Source organism: Gorilla gorilla, chromosome 16 (assembly GCF_029281585.2).
Source record: "Gorilla gorilla gorilla isolate KB3781 chromosome 16, NHGRI_mGorGor1-v2.1_pri, whole genome shotgun sequence".
NCBI lineage: Eukaryota > Metazoa > Chordata > Mammalia > Primates > Hominidae > Gorilla > Gorilla gorilla.
In genome coordinates, this window is record NC_073240.2 from 36,656,366 (window position 1) to 36,664,411 (window position 8,046).

An 8,046-nucleotide genomic window follows, 5' to 3' on the forward strand; every position below is an offset into this window, starting at 1 on the left:
CTGTGGCTCCTTCTCCAGTCATGATTGTCTAATACTCCTGGAATTAACCCTCAAACATGATTGCTTCCTTTGCTTCTTCCAGGAATGCACGATTGAATACTTAATAATGAGATGAGGACACAGGGAACCATGGAATGTTTTTCAAAATTTGTCCCAACGTTCTGAGAGTCTTTTTGCTGTTTATAGGTGTGGAATGTGAGTGGGGGTATGTGGGGGAATCTATCAGATTAAATGTGCCTAATGGTCACCAAATGTCATGGCGTAACAGTTTAAGCACAGGGCTATAAAGTCACAAAGCTTTATTGCCTTGTCAAACCATTTGCAGTGCTAAATCTGGCAATTATTATTAAAGGAAACAATTTAAAAATTCAAGTTTTCATATTATTACCAAGAAAAAAATCACTGTGTTTAGTGTTGGTGCCCTAAAGATACATTTTTGGAGTCTCTGTGTAAACTTCACATTAACTATATAATATTTGCAATTTAAATTGCACAGAATTGGAATTTGGATATGTGAAAGCCCGGGAACACATATTTGCAAATACACACTTGCAAATGTCCCAAGATATGAGTGAGGCATTGAAATGTATGGCAATGTTCACCCATTATTTATTTACTTAATTTTTGTAAGCTCCACCACTATATGAGGTGCCTGTGTATATTTTGAGAGAAAATGGCTTTTGTGATTTGTTTGCCTATTTTATAGTCAGATTTTCAGTGCTATTACCATTTGACCTGGAAAAAAAAATCAAAGGTAAGGGGAAACAGATGAAAAGGCAGAGCTTTCAATGTTTTTTGTTGTTGTTGTTGCTTCTCAAGGCATGAGAAATGTTCTATCTCCATTCTTCTTCTCAGACATCACATTAAACACACACCATGTAGTGGAGATGTTGGATGATATTCAACCAGCTCCTCTCTCTCTCAGCTATTCAGGTTCATCAGTGCTGTCCTTTCTATTACAAAAGTGAAGAAGCCCTTCATCAGTACCTGAATTTGCATGGAGGGCAAGTTTGTCCTATAACCTAAGAATCCAGTTTTCCTTCAAAAGATGTGAGATTCTGCTCAGAATTCTTGATGAGGCCCCAAATAAACAGGTATATTTTCATATAGAATTATTCTTTCCAAGCCTCTAAGATTTTGTCTGAATTGTCCTGATCATTCCCAGAGTCTGTCTATTGGTGGTCTGCTTGTCAAGGTAAAATTAATTGAGGTTTTTATGAATGCAAAATAAGGTCACCACAATCATGGCTATGCTCCAAGCACAATCTTGTGTGGCAGATCCTTTTATATCCATTTAAAGCTGAGAAACAGAGGCCCTATTTTATGTATGTTATATAATGGGTTCAATATAGAGGAGATATGATTTGAACAAAAACCTTTTGACTTCAGAGCCTATGCTTTAAACTACTTTGCTATTTTGCCTTTTTATATGCTACAAAGAAAAACCATTTCCATGGTTTAAGAAATTAAAGTGACCAAAATGGAAAGCATAAAGAGAACTAAAGTCGGGAGAGGGATTTGTTTCCATGTCTTAAAATAAAAATCTCTAGATCTCATCTTTGTTATAGTAGATGTAACAAAGTAGCCTTCCTGTCAAGCAGTCCTAGGAGTACCTTTTCAGGGCCTAAGACTGGTATCAGCCTTTTGCAGAATCAAACCAGATTCCTGGGTTCACAGGTGTGGAGCAGGAAGTGCTTGTTAAATTTGTTTTGAGAAATGTTAGGATGTTTTAGGTTGCAATTAATTAGAAGACTAAAAATATCCCAAACAGTATGTGTTGTTTTAATTTTTTTTTGTGTCACATAATAAGAAGTTTGAAGGTCAGTATCTCAGGGTTGAATAATGCCATATTTCAACTGCATCGCCTAAGGTCTAAATTCTATTCCTTTTCCCGTTCTGCCGTTCTCAACATGACAACTATTATTGTTGTTGGTCTTGAAAAGGCCACTCAGCTCCAGGTATCACATCTCCATATGCCAACACTAGAGACAGAAACTGCAACTGCTTTTATCTTGTGTATTTTTGCTAAATAAAAAAATCTTTCCTAGAAGTTAATTGTCTCTAGAATATTTCTCTTCACATATCATATATTGTCATCCCAAACTTGATCACATGTTTATCCTGAGACCAACCACTGGTAAGGGGAATGGGAAAATGAGGCAAGGGCAGAGAAATTATTTTCCCTAGAAAAATTGCTTGAAAAATAATGATGAACTTAGACACATTAATGATGATTTACCAGAGTCTGATTGGCTGGGTAGGCCCCATAACAAAACCACATCTCTGCTATCACGGTACTCACAGGGGATGAGCTCCACTTGGTGTCCCACACACCATCCCAGTGCTGCAGAAACAGGAAGAAACAAAGCACATGGGAGGCAGGAGCAGAGCCCCTTTCCTTTTCCAGTGTCCCTCCAGCATCCTCTACTAACAAAGATTAACCTCATGTCCACTGGCAAGGAAGGAATGTTCCAGGATCACAAGCAGGCAATGAAGAGTGGCTTCGGAGATGAAAGGCAATAAGTTGATAATTGGCACGGTTGGCTTGCCTGTCAAATCCTAACTCTTTAGTGAGAACCTTCTGAGATGCTGACAACATAAGCATCCAAGAAGGCTCTATGAAAAGAAAGCCTAACATACAAAAATTTAACCAGAGAATGTATTTTAGATGTTATGTTGCGGGTACTGAGAGCAATAGCAATTTTTTGAACTCGAAGAAATAGATTACAAGCCACTATGTTATTTAGATACATTTAAATAGTTTTTATTTAGAAAAAAAGAATATTAGATGAGAAAATGGGGCAAGGGCGGAGGAATTATTTCCCCTAGAAAAATTGCTTGAAAAATAAATTGGAGAAAGGAAAAGAGGGAATATCATCGCATTCTGGGTATTTCCTTTGAGAGTCTATATCCTAAGGAGTATCCCAACTCTTATTCCCTTGTAGTGCATCTGTGAAGATAGGAAGAGTGGACAATAAGCTAGGGTTTGCCATCTATTCCTTCATTCATCTACTTAGCAAATATTTATCAGATGCTTTCATATGTCATGAGCTGTGGTGGGCGTAGGAATGAGAGTGAGGAAAGAATAGCAGTAAACAAGTCATGAAAATGAATAAGATTCTACATAAACTTGTAGGTCTTTGTCCTGGACAAGTCAGGAAGGCTCTCCCAAGATCAGTGAACTGTAATGCACTAATATATATGACTTTTTTAGGAGATCCAACTGGAAATAGAGGAAAGGGATTCATGTTGTCTGCTAACATTCCAGGGTCCATAACTGAATGTCATTAGGGAGGAGCTGCCTAGGGGGAAAAGGCCCCCATCATTTTTACTTTCTACCCTTTCTTAGAAGATCTTCAATCCATAAAAGGATTGCAGAGACAGTTCCCTTTTTAGGTGCCTACGACTGTTATCAGTCATATGGAAACTCAATCATGGAAGGAAGGCAAATCCTGCTAGATTATCTGAGCAGAATCATATTTCTATCTGAAAGACTTAATGTTAAAAATATTTCCATGTAATAAACTTCTGACTTCTGATGAGGACCAGTAAAGCTACTGTTTATCCAATCAATTCTCTGAACCATTTAAAAATATAAAACACCCAAATTTATATATCCAAATGAGTATTGAAAAAATATTTTCATAGGCCCTGAAGACTTCAGAGAATTTCCCAATTTTTTTTTGAGTAGTAACTGTATTGTTGGAATAAGAAGAATGCCTCCTTGCAGGATTATTTTAAATACTCCTCTGTATAATTACTTAAAAAGTGACTGACTTGATTTACACGTTAGAATGATATCTCATATAAAAGAATTCATTTCCCTCTATATCAGTACCTGCTTAATGATCCAGTAGACAGTGGTTAGAATAAAACTTGGATGCTCAGCAATTTGAGGAAATCTGGAGAAACACAAAATCTACCCTGCTGCCATTTGCAGTTCACAAAAATCAAAAGGAAAGTGCGAAGAGAGAACGGGAGAAAAATGGGGGAGAGGAGTAAAAGAGATGAAGACGAAGAAGCAGAAGCAGAAAAAAATGAAAAGGAACATATATTATTTTGGAAATCTCAACGGGTCACTATAAAAGTTATGAAGATAACTACAGAAGAAAAGTCTAGATATCAGTATGAAGAGATAAGATATCGATATGAATAGATAATGCACTAGGCACCCTTGAACTGGAACTGCTGACAATAGGATTTAGAATGACATCGTACCCATTGGGAAATTGCATTGCTTCTACTTACTTCATAAAATATATGCCTTTGGGGATTCTGGTTAACACAGTTTGGTTGATGATTATGTTGTTTTAACATCCTGTGGTGAAAGCAATCTGGCAAAGTTGCCACACTAAAGGACAGGTCCTAACGGAAATTTACCGGAAGAAAGAAAGCTGTCTACTCTCTACTCATTTCTACCTGGTGGCTGTCTTAGTCTGGTTGGGCTGCTATAACAAAATACCATGAACAGCGTGGCTTATAAACACCAGAAATTCATTTCTCACAGTTCTAGAGGCTGAGAAGTCTAAGATCCAGGCACCAGCACAGTAAATGTCTAGTGAGAGTCCACATTCTGGTTAATAAATGGTGTATCTCGCTGTACTCTCACCAAATAGAAGAGACCAGGGGTCTGTCTCAGGCCTCTTTTATGAAGGCACTAGTCCATTCATGAGGGCTCCATCCTCATGGCCTAATTGCCTGCAAAGGCCCCACCTCCTACTACCATCACCTTGGGGATAGAATTCTAACATATAAAATTTAGTAGGGGGTGTTAGGTGGGTACAAATATTCAGACCATGACAGTGGTCCTATTGAGAACATGAGTGGAAACACTTCAAGAGCTTATCATGTGTTAATATCTGTTGAAATGCACTGAACATTCAACTAAATGATGCTTAATGCTTATTATTAATTTTAAATATCATTATGGAGCTCTGATTACTAGGTTAGATATACTGAATAATGCAAAGATGAACAAGATATAAAACCTACTTCCAAGGATCTTATATTCTGGTATGTCAAATAAATAGGTTTCCATAAAAGGGGAAAAAAATCAAAAGCTATGTTTCTATGATTATTAGATAGTCAGTGGGTCTTGGAGATTATTCTTCTTTTAATTTAAAATTTTGACTACAGCTTATAACTTACCAATATGTGATTTACTAATATGACTTACTAACTCAAGCCCATAGAATTTCTTGAGTTTTTTTGGCACTCGTTATAACATAGTCTCAACTAAGACTGGGGTAACAAGAAGTTGGGGGTAGATATGGGAAAGAGTCACAATGCAAAAGGGATTTTTATTTTTTTTGAGATGGAGTCTCGCTCTGTGACACAGGCTGGAGTGCAGTGGCACAATCTCGGCTCACTGCAACCTCCGCCTCCCAGGTTCAAGTGATTCTCCTACCTTGGCCTCCCAAGCAGCTGGGACTACAGGCGTGTGCCACTGCACCCAGCTAATTTTTTGTATTTTTAGTAGAGACTGGGTTTCACCATGTTAGCCACGATGGTCTCGATCTCCTGACCTCATGATCCGCCTGCGTCGGCCTCCCAAAGTGCTGGGATTACAGGCGGCCTAAGGGATATTTTTTAAGCAATTCAATTTGACATTTTTTTTAGCCTTATCCATTAAGTACTAGTACTAAATCAGGAGTGTTAGTCATGCTAACCAGTGAATCATGAGATATTGGTGATAGGTATTTTGAAGGATTCTTGGGTGAAAATGTGCACCCAGATGATCTGAATTAGACCATGTAGCTATGGATCCTATTGTCCAGGAGGGTATCACCTACCTTTTTCTTTGGCTCAGGTTATGAACTCATGAGAGCTCTGATTCCTAGAAGCAGAGGGAAAAAACAAGCAACCCTTAAAAAGAATTAAAAGAGTTATTGAAGATGACTTCTTTATAGCTCTTTGAGATGGGAGAATGCATATCCACAAGTTGCTTGTAAATGCATTTTTAAACACGTTAGAAAATCTGACATAAATAGCAGATCCCTAGTAATGCATCTATTCAGCGTTTTTGAACAATGGCATTTTCTTTAATATTAGTTTGGAATATCAAATACAAATGATATAGGTATTGGGCGTTAATTCTGAACCCTGAACATTGTATAGTTCTAGTGATGAGAAAAATTATTAACTATATTCAGAAGGGGGAAATCTACGTAAACAAATTTCAAATAACGCATAGAAAAACACAAAAGTGTTATCAACAAAAGTTTAAAGAAAATAGTAAAATACAAAGCACCTCCAAATAATCTGTCTCTGTTTTGTTTTTTCTCTTTGCCTTTCTCCATTTCCTTAGGACAAGGTCCAGTGTGATTTAAACCCCGAGTACATTTCCTCTTGTTTTTGTAGGTTATAAACATAGATTAATATGGTATGTTTAGCAAATATAGCTGATTTTGGTTAATTTTATAGTTCTACTTTTTAAGGAGATTGTATTTTGTGGTAATTTCTGGTCTTTAAGAATATTGATTGAAGATGAGCCTTTATGAGGAAATCAATATTTCTTTCATTCATATGAAATGAATGGGATTCAAGCATAGGATATACCTGCGGATGGTCTATAGTAATTATCTCATTAGTGTATATTGAATTAATTAAGTCATAATAAAAACAAAACAAAGCTCAATCCAAATAAAGAATTGTCTACTTGATAAAGGAAATATAAGCTTTTATGTAAGTGGCTGTTCCTCAGTTATGTAGATGAGTCCAAATCTGTTCTGTAACGCAGGAACTAGACAATGTAAAAGCATGTTTCTTTTCTTTTGTATTTGACATTTTGAGTTAATTAGCCCCACCTGGCTGAATTATAGCTAAATGAAAGGGAATTCTGAAAATTTTCTGTTAGTTTCATGTTTGAAGTAAACACCCTGAACCTTTTAAAAATGTTATGATTTTCTCTTAAAAGCTCACTAATATAACTACAACTAATAAAAGCATAATGTATATTACTAGGTCTGAACTCTTGGCCATGGGTATCTGTGCATTTTAGAGATGGTGTCTGCACAAGTGTCATAAATGACCATTTTATAGATAGATAATGTTCTTAATCCATAATTCTTTATTGCTGATGGTTATTGCATTAGATGATGACCCTCAGCTATTAAGAGTCAGTTTTTAATATCACAACCATTTAGAAAGGTTAATGGACTCGGTTTTGCGACTTAACCTTTGGATGCTGCAGGTTGAGAGGTTATATTTGTGCACTACACTGCCAGAAAATACTTATTTTCATTTATCTATGCACTTTGAGTAGTGTGGTTTTGTACAGTAACTGTTATTTACAAAGCAAAGGGAAAGAAACAGTGTGTCCACATAACAAGTTTCTAGAGCAGTGAGATTCTTCTAAAATATACATTTCATATTTGGCTTCTATTATTTTTCATTTAGACATAAGAATTGAAATGTGAACAGATGTAACCTAAATCAGTTGAGGAATATTTATTATGGCTGCTTTAAAAAAATAGACCAAGATTATAATTCATAGTTTTCTTGGCTTGTTTGGAAAGTTCACACGCATTGTAATGAGACACTGGTCATTTAGGAAAGACACAAATTCCTTACAGATGATACCTGTCTGCACTCCAGAGTTTTCCAAGGAATAAAAATAGGGTCTCTCTGGTTTCAGTTAATCCCATTTCAGAAATCTAATTAAGGTTCCATGGTGGCTATTTGTCATTTATTTGGCCACCCATTATCCATTATTCTTCCAAATATCACCTTATTCTCTTTTATTCCATTCATTCATTTTGAATAGGTTTTAGGGGAGAAAAATTCCAGGCACTTCCCCTTTGTTATGGAAGCTAGAAGCCGAGTGTTTAAATATAATGACCCCCAGTGAATCATGGCTTCTGTAACCATGCTGTTGTGGCTCCCCTGTACATTGACTCTGGGCTTGACTGTGTGACTTGTTTTGGCTGACGGGACATAAGCAAACACGATGTGAGCAGAGGCTTGAAAAGAGCTTGCACATTGGGGTTGCCCTCTGTTGCTGGCTGCTTTTAGAACCCAGCTAACCATGTGAAAATACCTAGGCCA